The sequence below is a fragment of the Chiloscyllium plagiosum genome, unplaced genomic scaffold (assembly GCF_037043375.1).
Source record: "Chiloscyllium plagiosum isolate Xiang-an unplaced genomic scaffold, Cpla_swu_hap1 HiC_scaffold_44, whole genome shotgun sequence".
Lineage (NCBI taxonomy): Eukaryota > Metazoa > Chordata > Chondrichthyes > Orectolobiformes > Hemiscylliidae > Chiloscyllium > Chiloscyllium plagiosum.
The window spans coordinates 23,713,040-23,739,837 of NW_028270182.1; the positions used below are offsets into that span (position 1 = coordinate 23,713,040).

General features: G+C 52.1%; 1 long non-coding RNA gene across 3 annotated transcripts in view; it reads right to left on the reverse strand.

Moving 5' to 3' along the window:
• The window catches only part of LOC148137366 (uncharacterized), a 217,323-nt gene that overhangs the window by 71,759 nt on the left and 118,766 nt on the right, over positions 1 to 26,798 (reverse strand). For all 3 annotated transcript variants that reach the window (XR_015754373.1, XR_015754371.1, XR_015754372.1), the window contains exons 3-4: positions 11,615 to 11,749; positions 52 to 186 (exon numbers count right to left, since the gene is read on the reverse strand). This is a non-coding gene — a long non-coding RNA (uncharacterized LOC148137366). The remainder of the gene's footprint in view (positions 1 to 51; positions 187 to 11,614; positions 11,750 to 26,798) is intronic.

Genomic DNA, 26,798 nt, shown 5'->3' on the forward strand with positions numbered 1-26,798 from the left:
GTTTGGAGCCCTCTCATTGCTCTCTGCTCTGTGCACTGTGAGTGATCTTACCTCACTGCAGGATTTATTGAAGGCTCCAGATCTCCCTGCCCTTTGTCTCTCTGGCTGACCAACCATCTTCAATGTGGTTATGGACAAGACACCCAGCAGCTGGGAAGTTAATCAAGTCTGAACCTTTCTGAGTACCTAGAGGAGACAGAGAAATAGACAGAATGGGAAATTAGACGGATACAGTGAGGATTAAAAATGGCACTGAGAACCACCACAGAAATCTGGAAAATCCCAGTCTCCATCTCTGGCCTGTGCAGCCTAGTCTCTCTGGAGTGGAGAATTCTGTTGGCTCAGGATCTGGCGTAGGTGCAATAGAGAGAGAGAGAGAGTGAGCGTGAAAGCGAGAGCAAGAGCGAGAGCAAGACCGAGATACTAAGTGATATCACCAGAGTGCTGGAAGATATCAGGATCACACAACTGTGTTGGAAGAACAGGTTTTGCTTCATTACGCACTGGTATAATGGGTCAGGAATGAGCAACCTGTGAGCAGGTGAAGTGATGGCTTAGTGACATTATTGCTAGAGCATATATCCCAAACCCTCAGCTAATATTCAAGGAAGGCTGGTTGGAATCCCACCATCAAAAATGGTCGAATTTGAAATCAATAATTTTAACTATAGTAATTAACAATCCACAAGTAAGTATGAGATCATTGCTGATGTACAAAAAACCCCAAACACTTGTCCTTTTGAGAAGGACATATGCCCATCCTCACGTGGTCTGCACGACATGCCTCTCAATTACCCTCTGAAATGGCCGAGCAAGTTACTCAGCTCAAGGGCAGCTAGGGCTGGGCAAGAAAGGCTGGTCAGCCAAAGACACCCACATCCCATACCTGATTTTAAAAATAATCCTTTCGGATGGCCCCACTGGAACCAGGGTCCTGGTCAACCATGTCGGTAGGATTATGGACAGGGCTTTCAACTGACAGAGAGGATGCAGGGACAGTGTTCAGGTGAAAGGAGCTTTCCAAATCCAAAGAGAAAAGGTGAAGTATGGGAGCAGCATCGGAACATGGCTGAAGACAAGCAAAAAAAGAACAAGATGGGACAGAGTTTAACTAAAATTGTACATCAGTGAATAGATTTATGACAGGAAATTGTGGGAAAGAGCAAGTTATGTTTTTTTTTGAATGAACAATGTCGCTGCAGTAAGGTAGATGGATTTGTGACACAGAGATAAAAGAGATTTAGACACCAGGGAGACATGGATAGAGGGTGAACAAAAATATTCAGTAGATCATATTCTTGTGCAAACTCAGGCAAAATGGGTAAAACAAACAAATTATTGTCAACAAAGGCATTACAGAGAAAGCATTTGGTCGCAGACTATGAAGTAGAGTCAGTCTGAATGTACATTCTGGCTACTACTTGCCAAGGACACAAGCAGCAGAACAGTTTTAGCCAACAAACTGTATTCCATTGCTTGTCACTGCATTACACAGGAACTCATTGGATTTTTAATTTTGGAAAACTTCAATATTCGTATAATCTGGGACAATCACACGGGCAGCATTGATATTGGAAGAGGAGTTAGGTTAATTTTTTTTCAGTGTTTCTTTGAAAAACACATTGTGCAACTGGCTAAGGGAATAACTATCACAGAGCTTAGTGAATGAGTAATGTCACCTGCAGAGATCCTTTGGGAAATTGTGATAAAATGCAGTTTAAATAAACATAAAGCTTTAAAGTGAATCACAGAAAGGACAAGCTACAACTAGAAACAAAAATAGCCAATTACATGAGTTTGAGAAAACTGACCAAGGTAAACACGCTAAACAGACTGAAACATGTGTCTGTAAATGGACAGTGGAAAACATTTAATGGAACAGTATAAAACACTCAACAAAAGGACATTTTATTGAAACAGTAAAAACCTCAGCAAGAAATCCCCACTGGTCCCTCACTCAGGACAAAAGGGATCATACTAGATTATGAGGCTGAGAAAATCACCACAAAATACTTAAAATCCTGAAGTGAGAGAGTGCTTCAGGAATAAGTGTTTAATGGATTGCAAAGGGTCTGCTAGCAGGCGAGGGCTGTGGGAAGGGGAATCATTGTCAGGGTTTATTGACACGACATGAACAGGGAGAGGTGAAGGTGCTGGAGGTGGTGAGATGTTACAGAGAGGGGTCAGGGCCTGAATGGTGTTACAAAGCCAGTATGGATTGCTGCAGCTGGAGGGGTTTGCAGAGGTAGGGAGGGACATATGTATTTTTATTTATTCATTCATGGGATGAGGGTGTCACTGCCTGGACGAACATTCTTTGACCCCACTGGTAATTATCCAGAGGGCAGCTTGGAGTCAGCCATATTGCTGTGGGATGGAGTCACATATCATCCAGACCAGGTTAGAATGTCAGATGTCCTTCCCTAAAAGGAGGTCAGTGAACCAGATGAGTTCTTCCTACTGAACAACAATGTTTTTATGATAGCCTCACCAATGTCTTTTAGAATTACACCATGACATCCGGACTCCTACTCTCAATGCTCTCCCCAATGATGGTAACCATCCCAAAGGCCTGCTTCACCAGCCTGTCTACCTGTGACACCACATTCAAAGAACTGTGTACCTGCATCCCTGGATCACTGATTGACAACACTACCCAGGGCCCGAACATTAACTGTACAGGTCCCGCCCTGGTTTGTTTCACCAAAATGGAACACTTCACATTTATCTAATTAAACTCCATATGCTATTCTTCAGCCCACTATCACAGCAGTACTGTTAATCTTGTTGTATCATATATAATCTTCTCCACTAACCACTTTACCACCAATGTCAGTGTCACCCAAGAAGCTTACTTACCAAGAAACCAATATTCCCATCCAAACCATTTATCCAAATGACAAACACCAGTGGACCCACTACTCTGCTGATCACATGCCTGCAGTCAGAAAAACAACATGTCACCCATCACTCTCTGTCTATAACCATCAAGCAAATTTTGTATCCAGTTCACTAGCTCCTCCTGAATGTCATATCCTTTTTTCAATGATCTGAGTTTATTACCCAGTTTACCAGACAGAACATAGAACACAGAACAGTTCCACCCAAGACCCTTCAGCAATGGTTTCATGCCAACCTATTATCCAACTGTAAGATCAAACTAACCTACATACATGGATAATAGTAAAATGAAGGGTATCTGTCCAAGAGTCTATTAAATGTCCCAAATGTGTCTAATTTTACTATTACCATTGGCAGTGCATTCCAACCACCTACCATTCTCTATCCTCCAATCTTATCCATCCTCCAATCACCTTAAAATTATGCCGCCTTGCAATAGCCATTTATTCCAATAGAGGAAAAGTCTCTGACAATTCACTCCCTGTGTGATTCTCATCATCTTGTTCACCTCTACCAAGTCACCCCACGCCCTTCTTCTCTCCAATGAGAAAAGCCTGAGCTCCCTCAAACTTTCTTCATAAGAAATGCCCTCCATTCCAGGCAGCATCCTGGTAAATCTCCTGTGTACACTCTCTAAAACTTGCACATCCTTGCTGTAAAAATGGGACCAGAACTGAACACAATATTCCAAGTGTGGTCTCACCAGAACGCTATAAAGATGCAGTAAAACCTCACGGCTCTTAAAATCAGTCCCCTTGCTAAGGAAAGCCAACACAACATATGCCTTTTTAACAACCCTATCAACGTGCGTGGCAACTTGAGGGAATAATGGACATGCACCCCATGATCTCTCTGTTCCTCTACACTGCCAAGTATTCTGCCTTTCACCCAGTATTCTGCATTTAAATTCGACCTTCCAGAATGAATCACTTCACACTTCCAGATTGAACTCCATCTGCCACTTCCAGCCCAGCTCTGTGTCCTGTCAATGTCCCATTGCAACCTACAACAGCCATCCACATTACCCACCACTCCACCAACCTTCATGTGATTGGCAAACTTACTAACCCACTCTCCAACATCCACATCCAAGTCATTTATAAAAATCACAAAGAGCAGAGTCCCAGAGCCGATTGTTACAGAACACCACTGGTCACTGAGCTCCACGCTCAATACTGTCCATCTGCTGCCAACCTCTGTCTTCTCTAGGCCATCCAATCCTGTATCCAGACAGATAGATTTCCCTGTATCCCAATCATCCTTCTTTTCTGAACGAGCCATCAACATATTCTGCCATATCCTCAAAGAATTCAATAAGGTTTGTGAGGCATGACCTGACCCCTCACAAACCCATGCTGACTGTCTAAAATTTAACTATGATTTTCCAAGCAGTTATAAATCCTGTATATAGAGTCCCCACCAATAATCTGCACACAACAAACATTAGACTAAATCTGTAATTCCCAGGATTCTACCTCCGTAACATGGCCCAGACTCTACAAATCTTCCCTCCTCTATCAAGTTCCCCAGAAGGGCACTGGAGGGTGGAGGGCGTTACAGAGATAGGGAGGAATATCAGGACAAGAGGGTTTTGCAGACATTAGGAGGTTTGCAGTGCCAAAATGAGGCTTCAGTAATTGTGAGGTTTTATGGTGATGAAGGCATTTGAGGAGGGAGGGAGGGAGGATTGTAGGGAAATGAGAGGTTTCACAGTTTGTGTGTCTCGTTAGGACTTCAAGAGGTTACTGAGTCGGGGAGGTTTAAGCCCCGGAAGTTGTTACATAAACATGGTTTTGGTTGCAATGGCAGGAAGAGGATTCAGGAAGCTGGAGAGTATGGGGTCTGAACGAGGTTACACAAATGGGAAGAGTTGTCAGGAGTGCAGGTGTTTGCAGAGACAGCAATGGTCTGATCTGGAGCAGAGAACCCAGATTGGGAGGGATATGGGGACTGGAGGTGGTTTCACAGGGAGGGAGGACCATAGGGCCTCAAGAGGTTACAGAAATGTGGAGAGCTATTGGGCCTGCAGGAGTTCATGGAGTTGGGGAGGAGGGAGAGATGGAGCAGTTTATGGGATAAGAAAGTTGGTAGGAAAGGTCTGATCACAGACAGGTACTATTTAGGGAATGGAGCGGATTACAGAGATAATGTAGGATGTATAGACTGTAAGAAAAACACACATATGGAGGGTAGTCGGGACTGAACAGGTTTAGAGATATCGAAAGGCTTAGGTTCTGGGGTTATTTAGACATGGAAGGTGTGGAATCGGACAGATTTTCCTGGAGATAAGAACAGCAATTTTGGTTGGAGACAGTTACACAGATAAAGGAGCATTAGTAACCTCCTCCAGTTTGGCCTAAGTGGGAAAGTGTTGCAGGGGAGGTTATTGTTAACACAGATAGGGGTGTAAGAGCTGGAGAAGTTTACGCAGATGAGTAGATGGGTGGAAATACTGGAAGAGCTTAATTGACAGGGTTGGTGATAGTGATGTGAGCATGTTACACAGATCGCGGTTCCTTTAGGAACTGGATCGAGACAGTCACAGGGACTGGAGTGGGTTCTACAGATCGGAGTATGGCAGAGGCCTGAGAAGATTATAGGGTCTCCACAGATTGATTGTGTCTTTAGGACTGGAAGAGTTTAGGTAGATACGGAAACCTTAAACCCAATGTATACCATCTTCATTTCCAGACCAGAGCCTCAATATCCCTCATCAGCCAGAGATCCCTAAACCTGCCATTTTCCCTTCACCCTAACAGTTACATACTGACCCTGGATTTTCAGTATCACACTTTTAAAAGCCTCCCATTTTCCAGTCGTTTCTTTCCTTCAACAGACTCACCCACTCAACCTCTACTAGGTCCTGCTTCATGGCCCCAAAACTGGCTGTATTCCAGCATAGCTCCTTAACCTGTGGATCTCTCCTATCGTTTTCCATAGTTACGTTAAAACTAAGACAGTTGCGGTCACTGGACCCAAAGTGCTCTCCGACTGACACTTCAGTCACTTTCTGACCTTGTTTTCTCAGGGGAGGTCCAATGTTGGGCCCACCTGAGTAGAATAGGACGGTATTCATATTGATCTGGGAAACTTTCTTGGACACATTTGACAAATTCCAACCCATACGGGCCTTTTATTCTCTGAGTGGCCCAGTCAATCCAGGGGAAATTAAAATCTCCAATCAATACTACTCTCTTATTCCTACAGCTGTCTACAATCTCTCTACACAGCTGCTCTTCTCATACCCGCTGGTTATTTGCGAGTCTATAATACAGTCCCAACAAAGTGACCACCCCCTTCTTCTTTCTAACTCCTAATCATATGACCTCATGAAATGACTCTTTAGGAGTATCCTCTCTGAGCACTGTTGTTATGTTCTCCCTTATCAAAAGCACAACTCCCCCTCCTCACTTACTTGTCTTTCTGTCACGCCTGCACCCTCTGTATCCGGGAACACTGAGCTGCCAGTCCTGCCCTTCTCTCAGCCATGTTTCTGTTATGGCTATAATATCCCAGTCCCCAGAGCCAATCCATGCTTCTGAGCTCACCTGCCTTACCAGTCAGGCCTCATGAAATAAATGCCCTTTAAACCAGAAGTCTTTTCCGTCCCTTGACTGTGTCCCTGGATATCCTGAATAGGAAACTTGCTCTCGGTGGCTGGTGTATTTTCCTCTGACTGGCTAATAGTCTCTCTCTTTTTCAGAATCCTAATCCCCTTGCGAGCGGCACTGGGAGTAATCTGGAGCTCGCTACTCTTGTAGCCCTGCTTTTTACCTTCTTACCTAACTCCCGATACTCACTTGACCAGAACCCATCCAACTGTACCTATGTCATGTGTACTGATGTGCACAATTACCACTGGTTGTTCACCCTCCCCCTGGAGATAGGGGCAAAACCTGACCTCCCCTTGGAGAAAAAGGTAGGGAAAGGGACTGAGGTATTAGTTGGGGAAAGTGACACAACTGTATTAGGTTGAAAACAGTTATGGAAAAAGACAGGACTGGTCCACAAGTGAACCATCAACATTGTCCTGCCCCAATCCAGAAGGTATCGGTCAAGAGCTTTTAACAGTTGATTGTGGAGACTATTTGCAGGTAAAGGGACCTCAGGCAGGTGCGAAGCTTTCAAAAGAGCAATAAAATGAGAGTTCTGGGTGAGGATATTTCAGTTCATGTGAAGGACAATGCTGATTACAAGTAGAAAATTCTGGATGATTGAGGGTATTAAGGTTCTGGTCAAGAAAAAGGCAGTCCATGTCATATATGGTCAGCTGGATTCCTCGAAGAACATTGTGGGTACAGTAATACACTGAAGAGGGAAAGCAGTAGGGCAAACAGAAGACCTGAGAAAACTTTGGCTGATAATGCTGAGTAAGATCCAAAGGAATTCTACATGAATACGAACGACAGAAGATTAATTAGAGACAGTATGTGCCCCATTAAAGATCAATGGGGTACTCCATGTGTGGAACCACAGAAGATGGGTGAGATCCTTGACGAAAATTTCACATCAGTACTTAAAGACTGGGGAAGTCAGGGAAATAAAGTCTTCAAAAGACTCCGCATAACAGAACATGAGGAGCTGGAGTTTTAAAAACGCATTTAAAAAAGACAAATCCCTCGAGCTAATCATGTGTATTGGGGGAAACTCAGGAAGAATTGCCCCTTAAAGAGATATTTATATCAGTGACAGCCACGGGTGATGAGTTGGAAGCCTGCAGGGTGTTTAATGTTGTGCCAGTGTTTAAAACTGCTGTGAGGGAAAGCCAGGCACCAAAAGACCAATTGGCTTGATGTTTGTGGTGCGTACGGTGTTGGAGGGACAGGAGTTACATGCATTTCGAAAGGCAAGGGTTGATTAGAGACAGTTAACGCAAAGTACACAAGTAGTGTCTCACAAACTTGCCTGAGTTTGTTGAAGACGTGACTAAGAAGATAGAAGAAGACAGAACAGGAGACTGTGTCTATACTGACCACAGCAAGGCCTTGGACAGGGTTTAGCGGGGAACACTGGTTAGTAAGATTAGATCACATGGGATCAGGGAGAGATAGCCAACTGGATACAAAATTGATTTGACAGTAGGAAGCAGAGTGGTGGGAGAGGGTTGTTGTGCAGACTGGGGGCCTATGACCAGCAGTGTGCCATAAGGAACAGTGCTAGATCCACTGTTATGCACATTTATGGAAAATATTTCTGTAAGAGCATAGGAGTCATTGTTAGTAAGTTTGTTGAAAAAGGTCCGGATATAACACGGGTTATAGTGGGCTGGGAATACAGTTATCGAAGGGGATCGCGAACAACTGAGCCAGTGGGCCAAGGAATGAAAGATGGAGTTGGATTAAGGTGATAGATTTTGTTAAGGCAAACTAGGGAGGACTAACAGTTAATGGTCGGGCCTTGGGCAGTGTTGTGGAACAGAGAGAGACCAAGGGGTACAGTTACATTGTTCCTTGGAAGTGGCATCGCAGGTGGACAGGCTGGGGAAAGTAACATTAGGCACACTTGCCGTCGTGGGTCAGAGCATTGAGGACATGAGCTGGTACATCATGATACGGCTGTACAAGACATTGCTGGGTCCCCAGTTGAAGTACTGTGTAGAATTCTGATCCTCCTGCTTTGGGAAGCATTTCCTGAAACTGTAAATGAAGCAAGGATTAACGAAGATGCTACTGATACTAAAGGGTTTGAGAGAAACGGAGAAGCTGGATAAGCTGGAAAGCAACATTGGGGAATGAGATAGCTTTGGCTGGTAAGGTTAAGGAGAATGCAAGGAAATTCTACAGCACACACATACAAAAAGAAACTACAGAGACAATAGGGCCCCGCAAAGATCAATAAGGCCATCCATGTGTGGAACCACAGGGGATGGGTGAGACCCTAAATGAACATTTTATGTCAGAAATTACTGTGGACAAGTCAGTTAAAGACACAGTGATGGTTTGTAAAGAGTCCCCATTACAGAAGAGGTGGTGCTGGAGGTCTTCAAACATAAAGGTAGAGAAAGCCCTAGGTCCTGAACAAGTGTATCCCAGAACATTGTGGCAAAGTAGTGGCAGAGGCCCGAGCAGAACTATTTGTATCATTGTCCTTCGATGATCCAAATCGCAGGATGATGATTAAAACCACGAGGGATACAGGTAAGGTGATTAGTCAACGTCTTTACCCCAGGGTAGTGGAGTCCATAACTAGATTGGATCGAAGTGCAGAAGGAGGAGGTGTTAGCAAATCTGCAAAGTCTAAAAATAGATAAGTCCCCGAGGCCGAATGGGATTTACGCTCGGATTCTCTGGGAATCCAGGAAGGAGATTGCCACGCCTTTGGCTTTGAGGTTTATGTCGTCATTGTTTACAGGAATAGTGCCAGAAGGTTGGAGGAGAGCAAATGTTATCCCCTTAGATTAGATTACTTAGTGTGGAAACAGGCCCTTCAGCCCAACAAGTCCACACCGACCCTCTGATGAGCAACCCACCAAGACCCATTCCCCTACATTTACCCCTTCACCTAACACTATGGGCAATTTACCATGGCCAATTCAGCTAACCTGCACATTTTGGACTGTGGGAGGAAACCAGAACACCCGGAGGAAACCCACACAGACACGGAGAGAATGTGCAAACTCCACACAGTTGGCTGAGGCAGGAATTGAAGCCGGGTCTCTGGCGCTGTGAGGCAGCAGTGCTAACCACTGTGCCACCATGCCACCCAAAGCAGGGGAGTGGAGAAAATCCTGATAGTTATAGACGTGTGAGCCTTACTTTGATTCTGGGTAAAGTGTTGGAAAGGCTTGTAAGGGATAGGATTTATAATCATCTGGAGATGAGTAAGTTGATTAGGGATAACCAACACGATTTTGTGAAGGGTAGGTTGTGCCTCACAAAACTTATTGAGCTCTTTAAGAAGGTGAACAAAGAGATGGATGAGGGTAAAGCAGTTGATGTGGTGTGTATGTATTTCAGTAAGGCATTTGTTAAGGTTCCCCATGGTAGGCTATTGCCGATAATACGGAGGCATGGGATTGTGGGTGATTTAGCAGTTTGGATCAGAAATTGGCTCACTGAAAGAAGGCAGAGGGTAGTGGTTGATGGGAAATATCAATCCTGGAGTTCAGTTACTAGTGGGTACTGCCAGGATGTGTTTGGGTCCACTGTTGCTGTCATTTATATAAATGACCTGGATGAGGGCATTGAAGGAAGTAAATTTGCAGAAGACACTAAGGTTGGTAGAGTTGTGGATAGTGACGAAGGATGTGGTAGGTTACAGAATGGTATAAGTAGACAGCTGGACTGAAAGTTCGCAAATGGAGTTTAATGTGGAAAGGAGTGAGGTGATTCACTCTGGAGGGAGTAACAGGAACACAGAGTACTGGGATAATGGTAAGATTGTTGGTAGTGCAGATGAACAGAGAGATCTCTATGTCCATGTACATAGATCCTTCAAAGTTGCCACCCAGGTTTATGGGTTTTTTTTCAGAAGCCAGTGTGTGAGCTTATCTTGGTAGAGGGATTGAGTTTCAGAACCATTAGATCATGCTGCAGGTGTACAAAACTCTGGGTGTGGCCACATTTGTTCAGGAAGGATGTGTAAGCTTGGGAAAGGATTCAGAGGAGATTTACTAGGAAGTTACCTGGTATGGAGGGAAGGTCTTATGAGGAAAGGCTGAGGGACTTTAAGCTGTTTTTGTTCAAGAGAATGTGTTTGATGTCAATTAATTGAGACATATAAAATAATCAGCAGGTGAGATGGGTTGGACAGTGACAGCCTTTTCTCTTGGATGGCGATGCCTAGCACGAGGGGAGATAGCTTTAAATTGAGGTAGATATTAATATTAATAAATAGATATGGGACAGATGCCAGAGGTAGGTTCTTTACTCAGAATAGTTGGGGCATGGAATGCATTGCCTGCAATAGTGGTAGACTCGCCAACTTTAAGGGCATTTACACGGTCATTGGATAGGCATATGGACAAGAATTGGAATAGTGTTGGTTCGATGGGCTGCAGATTGATTCCACACGTTGGCGCAAAATCGAAGGCCGAAGGGCCTGTATTGCACTGTCATGTTGTGTGTTGTAGTGGGCATAAATAAGAGATGGGAGAGGAAGGACTTAAAAGCGATTTTAGGAGAAAATTTTCTACACAGAGGATGGTGCAGTTATTGAATGAGCTTCCAGGGGAAGTGGTAGAGAAAAGTACAATAACAACATGTAAAAGACATTTGGGCAGGTACATGAGGAGGAGAAGGTTTTTATGGATACGGGTCAAATGCAGGGAAACGTGACTCGTTCATGGATTCTGGTCAGCACGGACTAGTTGGATTGAAGGAACAGTTTGTGCTGCATGACTCTGTCTTCAGTTATTGGAGGAGGAGACTACCAAGATAAGGCATGTTGTGGACACTGAAGCAAGTTACAGTGATAGGGATGGTAGTCTGGAATGCAGTACATTTCAAATATGTGGAGGGACTATTGGGATAGGAGGACATTACAGGGATAGGAACTGTTATAGGAGTTACAAATTATTGAAGACACTGGGAGGGACACGCACTGGTGCACAAGAAATGCCATAGATACAGAACTTACATTAGGAGTGATGATTGAGCCTGGGATGTGTACAAACTGTGCTCCGCCTCCAGCACTGTACTTGTGTCATGTCTTGTTAGCCGATGTTTGGAGCCCTCTCATTGCTCTCTGCTCTGTGCACTGTGAGTGATCTTACCTCACTGCAGGATTTATTGAAGGCTCTAGATCTCCCTGCCCTTTGTCTCTCTGGCTGACCGACCATCTTCAATGTGGTAATGGACGAGACACCCAGCAGCTGGGAAGTTAATCAAGTCTGAACCTTTCTGAGTACCTACAGGAGACAGAGGAATAGGCAGAATGGGAAATTAGACAGATGCAGTGAGGATTAAAAATGGCACTGATACCACCACAGAGATCTGGAAAATCCCAGTCTCCATCCCTGCATGCATACACAGCGAGGGAGGGACACAAACACACACAGACACACACAGAGCAAGAGAGGGACACTCGCAAACACAGCAAGAGGGAGACACATGCACACACAACGAGGGAGGGCCACGCACACACGCACACAGCAAGAGAGGGACACGCGCGCACACAGCCAGGGAGGGACATGCACACACAGTGAGGGAGAGTCACACACAAACACACACACAGAACAAGAGAGGGATACACGCAGACACACAGCGAGGTGGAGACACATGCACACGCAGCGAGGGAGGGCCACGCACACACACGCACAGTAAGAGGGTCTCACACACACAGCAAGTAGGGGAAACTCACACATACACAGCGAGGGAGACATACACACAGACACACACACACACACACAGACAGCGAGGATGGGACCACACACACACACACACAGCGAGGGAGGGACACACACACACACGCACGCACAGCGAGGGAGGGACGGACACACACACAGATACAGTGAGGGGACACACACACACACACACACAGCGAGGGGGACCCGCACACTCTCAGTGTGGGGAGGGAGACACACTTACACACACAGAGGGAGGGACACACACGTAAACACACACACAGAGCGAAGGAGTGATACGCACACACACAGCGAGAGAGAGAAAAATACACACAACGCGATGGAGTGACACACACTCAAACAGCGAGTGAGGGACACGCAGTGAAGGGGGGGGACACACAAACACATACAGTGAGGATGTGACACGTACGCACAAACAGCGAGGAAGAGACACACACATACACACACACAGCGAGCAAGGGACTTGCTGAGACATGCAGCGAGGGAGGGATGCGCGCACACACAGCAAGGGAGGGACGCGCACACACACAGCGAGGGAGGGACAAGCACACACACAGCGAGGGAGGGACACACACACACACATACACACACAGCGAGGGAGGGATATACACACACACACAGCGAGGGAGGGATACGCACACACACAGCGAGGGAGGGATACGCACACACACAGCGAGGGAGGGATACGCACACACACAGGGAAGGAGGGACAAGCAGACATACGGCGAGGGGGAGGGCACGTGCACAGAAATTGAGAAGGACACACGCACACACAGCGAGGGAGGGACACACGCACACACAGCAAGGGGGGACATGCACACACAGCAAGGGGAGATGCGCACTTACATTGAGGGGGATATACACAAAGAGGGACACACACACACACAAGGGAGGGACACACACACAGCAAGGGAGTGACACGTGCACACACAGTGAGAGAGGAACATGCGCACACAGTGAGGGAAGGACATGACAATACACAGTGAGGGAGGGACATGCACACACACACAGCAAGGGAGGGACATACACATACACAGCAAGGGAAGGACACGTGCACATATACACACGCACACACAGAGGGAGGGATGGAGACACGCACACACACAGACACACACACACACACACAGAGCGAGGGGGGACACACACACTCACAGCGAGGGAGGGAGATGTACACACAGAGCGAGAGAGAGACACATACACACAATGCGAGGGAGTGACACATACGCAACGAGCGAGTGAGGGACATGCAGCGAAGGGTGATACACACAAACACATACTGTGAGGGTGTGACACATACACTTACACAATGAGGAAGGGACACACACACAGCGAGGGACACACACAGCAAGGGAGGGACTTGCTGAGACACGCAGAGAGGGAGGAACACGCACACACAGCGAGAGAGAGACACAAACACACAGCAAGCGAGAGACACACAAACAGTGAGGGAATGAAACGTACACACACACACACACACATACAGAGTGAGGGAGGGACACACACACAAGGAACGGACACACACACACACACACACACACACAGCGAGGAGTGACACACACACAGGGAAGGAGGGACAAGCACACACACAGCGAGGGGGAGGGCATGTGCACAGAAATTGAGAGGGGGCATGCACAAACACGGCGAGGAGGGACACACACAGCAAGGGGGGACAGGCACTCACACAGCGAGGGGAGATGCGCACATGCAGTTAGGGGGAGAAACACAAAGAACAAGGAAGGGACACACACACAAGGGACGGACACACACACACAGTGAGGGAGTAACGTACACACACACACAAAGCAAGGGAGGGACACGCACACATACACACAGTTAAGGGGATACACGCAGACACACAGAGAGGCAGGGACACACACACACACTCACACAGCATGAGAGGGACACACAGACCCACAGTGAGGGAGTGACACACACACACACAGCAAGGGAGGGACACTCACATACACTGCAAAAGGGGGACACATACTCACAGCAAGAGGGGGACACGGACACACAGCGAGGGAGGGACACGCACATGTGCAAGCACACAAACACAGGCACACAGCGAGAGAGGGACACACAAATACACGGCAAGGGAGGGACAAGCACACACACAGACAGCGAGGGTGGGACCACACACAGAGAGCGAGGGAGAGAAACACACACATACACATAGCGAGAGGGCGACACATGCACACACAGCGAGGGAGGGCCACGCGCACACACGCACAGCAAGAGGGACACACACACACACACACACCACAAGGGGGGGGAAACTCACACATACACAGTGAGGGAGGGACACGCACACATACAGACAGCGAGGGTGAGACCCCACACACACGCGCACACACAGAGCGAAGGAGGGACACACACACACACACACACACACAGAGAGCGAGGGGGCGACACATGCACACACACAGACACAGCAAGCGGGACACACACACCCACACACAGCGAGGGAGCGACACATGCATGAGAAAGCAGACAAACACAGACACAAACAGCGAGAGAGGGACATGTACACACAGCGAAGGAGGGACACACACACACACACACACAGTGAGGGAGGGACACACACACAAAGACAGCGAGGGAGGGACACGCACATACAGCAGGGGAGTGACACGTGCATGAGGAAGCATACAGCGAAAGGGGGACACGCACACACACAGCCAGGGAGGGACATGCATACACAGCCAGGGAGGGACACACACACACAGCCAGGGAGGGACATGTATACACAGCCAGGGAGGGACACACACACAGCCAGGGAGGGACACACACAAACACACACACAGAATAAGAGAGGGATACATGCATACACAGCGAGGGAGGGCCACGCACACACACGCACACCAAGAGGGACACACACACACACACACACAGAGCAAGGGGGGGAAACTCACACATGCACAGCGAGGGAGGGACACGCGCGCGCGCACATGCACAGTGAGGTGGGGCGCACACACACAGCGAGGGGGGACACGTACACTCACAGCAAGGGAGGGAGACACACACACACAGCGAAGAGGGGGTCACACTCAGCAAGGGAGGGAGACACACTCTCACACACAGTGAGGGAGGGACACGCACTCACACACACACAGCAAGTGAGGAACACGCAGTGAAGGGGGGACACACAAACACAATGTGAGAGTGTGACACGTACACACTAGAGGAAGGGAAACACACACACAGCAAGAAAGAGACGTGCGCGCGCACACACACACAGCGAGCGAGGGACACACACAGTGAGGGAGGGACACACACAGCAAGCAAGAGACGCACACACACAGCGAGCGAGGGACTTGCTGAGACACGCAGCAAGGCAGGGACATGCACACGCATAGCGAGGGAGGGATACGCACACACAGCGACAGAGGGACGCGCACACACACAGCGAGGTAGGGATGCACACACAAAGCGACGGATACACACACACAAACAAACACAGAGCGAGGGACACACATAGAATGGGAGGGACACACAGGGAAGGAGGGACAAGCACACACATGGCGAGGGGCAGGGCATGTGCACAGAAATTGACAGGAAGCACGCACACACAGGGAGAGGGGACACGCACAGACATGGCGAGGGAGGGACACACACACACACAGCAAGGGAGGATATGCACTCACACAGTGAGGGAGGGACACACACACAGAGCGAGGGAGTGACACGCGCACACACAAGAGGGACACACACACACACAAAGCGAGGGAGGGACACGCACACATACACACATTTAAGGGGATACATGCAGACACACAGCGAGGGAGGGACACACAGACACAGTGAGGGAGTGACACTCACATACACATCAAGAGGGACACATACTCACAGCACGTGGGGGACACGCGCACACAGCAAGGGAGGGACACACGCACACACTTACACACAGAGCAAGGGAGAGAAGGACATGTACACACAGCGTGGGAGGGACACACACACACAGCAAGGGGGGACATGCACTCACACACGCACAGCAAGAGGGACACACAGACACACACGGACTGACACATGCACAGCGAGGGACACGCACACACACACAGCGAGGGAGGGACACGAACATACACAGACAGCGAGGGTGGGACCGCACACACACACACACAGCGAGGGAGAGGCACATACACACACAGAGCGAGGGAGGGACACACACATACACACACACAGCGAGGGAGGGACACACACACACACAGCGAGGAGGAACACGCACACACAGCGAGGGGGGTCACGCACACTCACAGTGAGGTTGGGACACGTACGCGCACACACACAGAGCGAGGGTGAGACATGCACACACACAGCAAGAGAGAGAGAGACATACACACAACGCGATGGAGTGACATACACACACAACAGCGAGTGAGGGACACGCTGTGAAGGGGCGACACACAAACAGATACTGTGACAGTGTGACACGTACACACACACACAACGAGAAAGGGACGCGCACACACACAGACACAGCGAGCGAGGGACACACACAGCGAGTGAAAGGCTTGCTGAGACATGCAGCAAGATAGGGACATGCACATGCTCAGCGAAGGAGGGACACGCTCATACACAGCGAGGGAAGGACATGCAGACACACAGCGTGGGAGGGACATACACAAACACACACAGCGAGAGGGGACACGCACAGACACGGCGAGGGAGGGACACACGCACACACAGCAAGGGGGTCATGCACTCACCCAGCAAGGGAGGATGAGCACACACAGTGAGGGGGTTATACACAAAGAGCAAGGGAGGGACACACACACACACCCACAAAGCGAGGGAGGGATACACACAGTTAAGGGGATACACACTGACATATAGCAAGGGAGGGACACACACACACACACACACACACACACACACAGACAGAGCGAGGGAACGACACTCTCATACACTACAACAGGGACACACATACTCACAGCAAGAGGGGAGCACGCACACACAGTGAGGGAGGGACACGCGCATGCGCAAGCACAAAATTACAGACACACACAGTGAGAGGGAAACACACAAACACAAACACACACACAGAGCAAGAGAGGGACATGCGCACACCCACCGAGGGGGAGACACATGCACACACAGCGAGGGAGGGCCACGCACACACACAGCGAGTGGGGCCACACACACACACAGTTAGGGGGACACGCACACACTGCAAGAGTGAGAGACATGCACTCACAGCGAGGGAGGGACACACACACACACACACACAGAACGAAGGAGGGACACACACACACACATACACACACAGAGGGAGGGACACGCACACACACAGCGAGGGAGGGACACGCACACACACAGCGAGGGAGGGACACGCACACACACAGCGAGGGAGGGACACGCACACACACAGCGAGGGAGGGACACGCGCGCACACACACACAGCGAGGGAGGGACACGAAAACACACAGCGAGGGAGGGACACGCACACACACAGCGAGGGAGGGACACACACACACACACACAGCGAGGGAGGGACACGCATACACACAGTGAGGGAGGGACACGCGCGCACACACACACACACACAGCGAGGGAGGGACACGCACACACAGCGTGGGAGGGACAAGCACACACACAGCGTGGGAGGGACACGCGCACACACACAGCGAGGGAGGGACACGCACACACAGCGAGGGAGGGACACGCACACACACAGCGTGGGAGGGACACGCGCACACATACAGCGTGGGAGGGACACGCGCACACATACAGCGTGGGAGGGACACGCACACACACAGCGTGGGAGGGACACGCGCACACATACAGCGTGGGAGGGACACGCGCACACACACAGCGAAGGAGGGACACACACACACACACACACACAAACAAACACACACACACACAGCGAGGGAGGGACACACACACACACAGCGTGGGAGGGACACACACACACACACAGCGTGGGAGGGACACACACAGCGTGGGAGGGACACACACAGCGAGGGAGGGACACACACACAGCGTGGGAGGGACACACACACACAGCGTGGGAGGGACACACACAGCGAGGGAGGGACACACACAGCGAGGGAGGGACACACACACACAGCGTGGGAGGGACACACACACACAGCGTGGGAGGGACACACACACACAGCGTGGGAGGGACACACACACACAGCGTGGGAGGGACACACACACACAGCGTGGGAGGGACACACACACACAGTGTGGGAGGGACACACACACACAGCGTGGGAGGGACACACACACACACACACACACACACAGCCAGGGAGGGACAAACACACACACACAGCCAGGGAGGGACAAACACACACACACAGCGTGGGAGGGACACACACACACAGCGTGGGAGGGACACACACACACAGCGTGGGAGGGACACACACACACACACACACACAGCCAGGGAGGGACAAACACACACACACAGCGAGGAAGGGACACACACACACAGCGTGGGAGGGACACACACACACAGCGTGGGAGGGACACACACACACACACACACACACAGCCAGGGAGGGACAAACACACACACACAGCGTGGGAGGGACACACACACACAGCGTGGGAGGGACACACACACACACACACACACATAGCCAGGGAGGGACACACACACACACAGGCAGGGAGGGACACACACACACACAGCCAGGGAGGGAATGACACACACACACACAGCCAGGGAGGGGGACACACACACACACACACACAGCCAGGGAGGGACAAACACACACACACACACATAGCCAGGGAGGGACACACACACACAGCGAGGGAGGGACACACACACACACAGCCAGGGAGGGGGACACACACCCACAGCCAGGGAGGGGGACACACACACACAGCCAGGGAGGGACAAACACACACACACAGCCAGGGAGGGACACACACACGCACAGCCAGGGAGGGAGTGACACACACACATACAGCGTGTGAGAGACACACACACACACAGCGTGGGAGGGACAGACACACACAGCGAGGGAGGGACACACACACACAGCGTGGGAGGGACACACACACACACACACACACACAGCGTGGGAGGGACACACACACACACACACAGCGTGGGAGGGACACACACACACAGCATTGGAGGGACACACACAATGAGGGAGGGACACACAGCGTGGGAGGGACACACACACACACACACACAGCGTGGGAGTGACACACACACACAGCATGGGAGGGACACACAATGAGGGAGGGACACACACACACAACGTGGAAGGGACACACACACAGTGAGGGAGGGACACACACACACACACACACAAAGACAGCGAGGGAGGGACACGCACATACAGCAGGGGAGCGACACGTGCAAGAGGAGGCATACAGCGAAAGGGGGACACGCACACACACAGCCAGGGAGGGACACACACACACACAGCCAGGGAGCGACACACACAAACACACACACAGAACAAGAGAGGGATACATGCATACACAGCGAGGGAGGGCCACGCACACACATGCACACCAAGAGGGACACACACACACACAGAGCAAGAGGGGGAAACTCACACATACACAGCAAGGGAGGGACACGCGCGCGCGCACACACACACAGTGAGGTGGGGCGCACACACACAGCGAGGGGGGACACGTACACTCACAGCAAGGGAGGGAGACAAACACACACAGCGAAGAGGGGGTCACACTCACAGCAAGGGAGGGAGACACACTCTCACACACAGTGAGGGAGGGACACGCACACACACACACAGCAAGTGAGGAACACGCAGTGAAGGGGAGACACACAAACACAATGTGAGAGTGTGACACGTACACACTAGAGGAAGGGAAACACACACACAGCAAGCGAGAGACGTGCGCGCGCACACACACACAGCGAGCGAGGGACACACACAGTGAGGGAGGGACACACACAGCAAGCAAGAGACGCACACACACAGCGAGCGAGGGACTTGCTGAGACACGCAGCAAGGGAGGGACATGCACACGCATAGCGAGGGAGGGATACGCACACACAGCGACAGAGGGACGCGCACACACACAGCGAGGTAGGGATGCACACACAGCGAGGGACACACACACAGCAAGCGAGGGACACACACACAGCAAGCGAGGGACACACACACACAAACAAACACAGAGCGAGGGACACACATAGCATGGGATGGACACATACAGGGAAGGAGGGACAAGCACACACACGGCGAGGGGCAGGGCATGTGCACAGAAATTGACAGGAAGCACGCACACACAGGGAGAGGGGACACGCACAGACATGGCGAGGGAGGGACACACACACACACACAGCAAGGGAGGATATGCACTCACACAGTGAGGGAGGGACACACACACAGAGCGAGGGAGTGACACGCACACACAAGAGGGACACACACACACACAAAGCGAGGGAGGGACACGCACACATACACACAGTTAAGGGGATACACACTGACACATAGCAAGGGAGGGACACACACACACACACACACACACACACACAGAGCGAGGGAACGACACTCACATACACTACAACAGGGACACACATACTCACAGCAAGAGGGGAGTACGCACACACAGCGAGGGAGGGACACGCGCATGCGCAAGCACAAAATTACAGACACACACAGTGAGAGAGGAAATGCACACACAGTGAGGGAGGGAAACACACAAACACAAACACACACAGAGAGCAAGAGAGGGACATGCGCACACCCACCGAGGGGGAGACACATGCACACACAGCGAGGGAGGGCCACGCACACACACAGTGAGTGGAGCCACACACACACACAGTTAGGGGGACACGCACACACTGCAAGAGTGAGAGACATGCACTCACAGCGAGGGAGGGACACACACACACACATACACACACAGCGAGGGAGGGACACACACACACCCAGCGAGGGAGGGACACGCACACACACAGCGAGGGAGGGACACGCACACACACAGCGAGGGAGGGACACGCACAGCGAGGGAGGGACACGAAAACACACAGCGAGGGAGGGACACGCACACGCACAGCGAGGGAGGGACACGCACACACAGCGAGGGAGGGACACGCACACACAGCGAGGGAGGGACACACACACACAGCGAGGGAGGGACACGCGCGCGCACACACACACACACACAGCGAGGGAGGGACACACACACACAGCGAGGGAGGGACACACACACACACAGACAGGGAGGGGGACACACACACACAGCCAGGGAGAGGGACACACACACACAGCCAGGGAGGGACAAACACACACACAGCGTGGGAGGGACACACACACACAGCGAGGGAGGGACACACACACACAGCGAGGGAGGGACACGCGCGCGCGCACACACACACACACACAGCGAGGGAGGGACACACACACACAGCGAGGGAGGGACACACACACACACAGCCAGGGAGGGGGACACACACACACAGCCAGGGAGGGGGACACACACACACACAGCCAGGGAGGGAGTGACACACACACATACAGCGTGTGAGAGACACACACACACACAGCGTGGGAGGGACAGACACACACAGCGAGGGAGGGACACACACACACAGCGTGGGAGGGACACACACACACACACACACAGCGTGGGAGGGACACACACACACACACACACAGCGTGGGAGGGACACACACACACAGCATTGGAGGGACACACACAATGAGGGAGGGACACACAGCGTGGGAGGGACACACACACACACACACACACACACAGCGTGGGAGTGACACACACACACAGCATGGGAGGGACACACAATGAGGGAGGGACACACACACACACACACAACGTGGAAGGGACACACACACAGTGAGGGAGGGACACACACACACACACACACACGCACAAAGACAGCGAGGGAGGGACACGCACATACAGCAGGGGAGCGACACGTGCAAGAGGAGGCATACAGCGAAAGGGGGACACGCACACACACAGCCAGGGAGGGACACACACACACACAGCCAGGGAGCGACACACACAAACACACACACAGAACAAGAGAGGGATACATGCATACACAGCGAGGGAGGGCCACGCACACACATGCACACCAAGAGGGACACACACACACACACAGAGCAAGAGGGGGAAACTCACACATACACAGCAAGGGAGGGACACGCGCGCGCGCACACATACACAGTGAGGTGGGGCGCACACACACAGCGAGGGGGGACACGTACACTCACAGCAAGGGAGGGAGACAAACACACACAGCGAAGAGGGGGTCACACTCACAGCAAGGGAGGGAGACACACTCTCACACACAGTGAGGGAGGGACACGCACACACACACACACACAGCAAGTGAGGAACACGCAGTGAAGGGGGGACACACAAACACAATGTGAGAGTGTGACACGTACACACTAGAGGAAGGGAAACACACACACAGCAAGCGAGAGACGTGCGCGCGCACACACACACAGCGAGCGAGGGACACACACAGTGAGGGAGGGACACACACAGCAAGCAAGAGACGCACACACACAGCGAGCGAGGGACTTGCTGAGACACGCAGCAAGGGAGGGACATGCACACGCATAGCGAGGGAGGGATACGCACACACAGCGACAGAGGGACGCGCACACACACAGCGAGGTAGGGATGCACACACAGCGAGGGACACACACACAGCAAGCGAGGGACACACACACAGCAAGCGAGGGACACACACACACAAACAAACACAGAGCGAGGGACACACATAGCATGGGATGGACACATACAGGGAAGGAGGGACAAGCACACACACGGCGAGGGGCAGGGCATGTGCACAGAAATTGACAGGAAGCACGCACACACAGGGAGAGGGGACACGCACAGACATGGCGAGGGAGGGACACACACACACACAGCAAGGGAGGATATGCACTCACACAGTGAGGGAGGGACACACACACAGAGCGAGGGAGTGACACGCACACACAAGAGGGACACACACACACACAAAGCGAGGGAGGGACACGCACACATACACACAGTTAAGGGGATACACACTGACACATAGCAAGGGAGGGACACACACACACACACACACACACACACACACACACACACACACACAGAGCGAGGGAACGACACTCACATACACTACAACAGGGACACACATACTCACAGCAAGAGGGGAGTACGCACACACAGCGAGGGAGGGACACGCGCATGCGCAAGCACAAAATTACAGACACACACAGTGAGAGAGGAAATGCACACACAGTGAGGGAGGGAAACACACAAACACAAACACACACAGAGAGCAAGAGAGGGACATGCGCACACCCACCGAGGGGGAGACACATGCACACACAGCGAGGGAGGGCCACGCACACACAGAGTGAGTGGAGCCACACACACACACAGTTAGGGGGACACGCACACACTGCAAGAGTGAGAGACATGCACTCACAGCGAGGGAGGGACACACACACACACATACACACACAGCGAGGGAGGGACACACACACACCCAGCGAGGGAGGGACACGCACACACACAGCGAGGGAGGGACACGCACACACACAGCGAGGGAGGGACACGCACAGCGAGGGAGGGACACGAAAACACACAGCGAGGGAGGGACACGCACACGCACAGCGAGGGAGGGACACGCGCACACACAGCGAGGGAGGGACACGCACACACAGCGAGGGAGGGACACACACACACAGCGAGGGAGGGACACGCGCGTGCACACACACACACACACAGCGAGGGAGGGACACACACACACAGCGAAGGAGGGACACACACACACACAGCCAGGGAGGGGGACACACACACACAGCCAGGGAGCGGGACACACACACACAGCCAGGGAGGGACAAACACACACACAGCGTGGGAGGGACACACACACACAGCGAGGGAGGGACACACACACACAGCGAGGGAGGGACACGCGCGCGCACACACACACACACACACAGCGAGGGAGGGACACACACACACAGCGAGGGAGGGACACACACACACACAGCCAGGGAGGGGGACACACACACACAGCCAGGGAGGGGGACACACACACACAGCCAGGGAGGGACAAACACACACACACAGCCAGGGAGGGACACACACACACACAGCCAGGGAGGGAGTGACACACACACATACAGCGTGTGAGAGACACACACACACACAGCGTGGGAGGGACAGACACACACAGCGAGGGAGGGACACACACACACAGCGTGGGAGGGACACACACACACACAGCGTGGGAGGGACACACACACACACACACAGCGTGGGAGGGACACACACACACAGCATTGGAGGGACACACACAATGAGGGAGGGACACACAGCGTGGGAGGGACACACACACACACAGCGTGGGAGTGACACACACACACAGCATGGGAGGGACACACAATGAGGGAGGGACACACACACACACACACAACGTGGAAGGGACACACACACAGTGAGGGAGGGACACACACACACACACACACGCACAAAGACAGCGAGGGAGGGACACGCACATACAGCAGGGGAGCGACACGTGCAAGAGGAGGCATACAGCGAAAGGGGGACACGCACACACACAGCCAGGGAGGGACACACACACACACAGCCAGGGAGCGACACACACAAACACACACACAGAACAAGAGAGGGATACATGCATACACAGCGAGGGAGGGCCACGCACACACATGCACACCAAGAGACACACACACACACACACAGAGCAAGAGGGGGAAACTCACACATACACAGCAAGGGAGGGACACGCGCGCGCGCACACACACACAGTGAGGTGGGGCGCACACACACAGCGAGGGGGGACACGTACACTCACAGCAAGGGAGGGAGACAAACACACACAGCGAAGAGGGGGTCACACTCACAGCAAGGGAGGGAGACACACTCTCACACACAGTGAGGGAGGGACACGCACACACACACACACACAGCAAGTGAGGAACACGCAGTGAAGGGGGGACACACAAACACAATGTGAGAGTGTGACACGTACACACTAGAGGAAGGGAAACACACACACAGCAAGCGAGAGACGTGCGCGCGCACACACACACAGCGAGCGAGGGACACACACAGTGAGGGAGGGACACACACAGCAAGCAAGAGACGCACACACACAGCGAGCGAGGGACTTGCTGAGACACGCAGCAAGGGAGGGACATGCACACGCATAGCGAGGGAGGGATACGCACACACAGCGACAGAGGGACGCGCACACACACAGCGAGGTAGGGATGCACACACAGCGAGGGACACACACACAGCAAGCGAGGGACACACACAGCAAGCGAGGGACACACACACACAAACAAACACAGAGCGAGGGACACACATAGCATGGGATGGACACATACAGGGAAGGAGGGACAAGCACACACACGGCGAGGGGCAGGGCATGTGCACAGAAATTGACAGGAAGCACGCACACACAGGGAGAGGGGACACGCACAGACATGGCGAGGGAGGGACACACACACACACAGCAAGGGAGGATATGCACTCACACAGTGAGGGAGGGACACACACACAGAGCGAGGGAGTGACACGCACACACAAGAGGGACACACACACACACAAAGCGAGGGAGGGACACGCACACATACACACAGTTAAGGGGATACACACTGACACATAGCAAGGGAGGGACACACACACACACACACACACACACACACACAGAGCGAGGGAACGACACTCACATACACTACAACAGGGACACACATACTCACAGCAAGAGGGGAGTACGCACACACAGCGAGGGAGGGACACGCGCATGCGCAAGCACAAAATTACAGACACACACAGTGAGAGAGGAAATGCACACACAGTGAGGGAGGGAAACACACAAACACAAACACACACAGAGAGCAAGAGAGGGACATGCGCACACCCACCGAGGGGGAGACACATGCACACACAGCGAGGGAGGGCCACGCACACACACAATGAGTGGGGCCACACACACACACAGTTAGGGGGACACGCACACACTGCAAGAGTGAGAGACATGCACTCACAGCGAGGGAGGGACACACACACACACACATACACACACAGCGAGGGAGGGACACACACACACCCAGCGAGGGAGGGACACGCACACACACAGCGAGGGAGGGACACGCACACACACAGCGAGGGAGGGACACGCACAGCGAGGGAGGGACACGAAAACACACAGCGAGGGAGGGACACGCACACGCACAGCGAGGGAGGGACACGCGCACACACACAGCGAGGGAGTTTCACGGGCGCACACACACACACACACAGCGCGAGGGAGGGACACGCACACACACAGCGAGGGAGGGACACGCGCGCGCGCACACACACACACACACACACACAGCGAGGGAGGGACACGCGCACACACAGCGTGGGAGGGACACGCACACACACAGCGTGGGAGGGACACGCGCACCCATACAGCGTGGGAAGGACATGCTCACACACAGCGAGGGAGGGACATACCCACACACAGCGAGGGAGGGACACACCCACACACAGCGAGGGAGGGACACACACACACAGCGAAGGAGGGACACACACACACAGACACACACACAGCGAGGGAGGGACACACACAGCGTGGGAGGGACACACAGCGTGG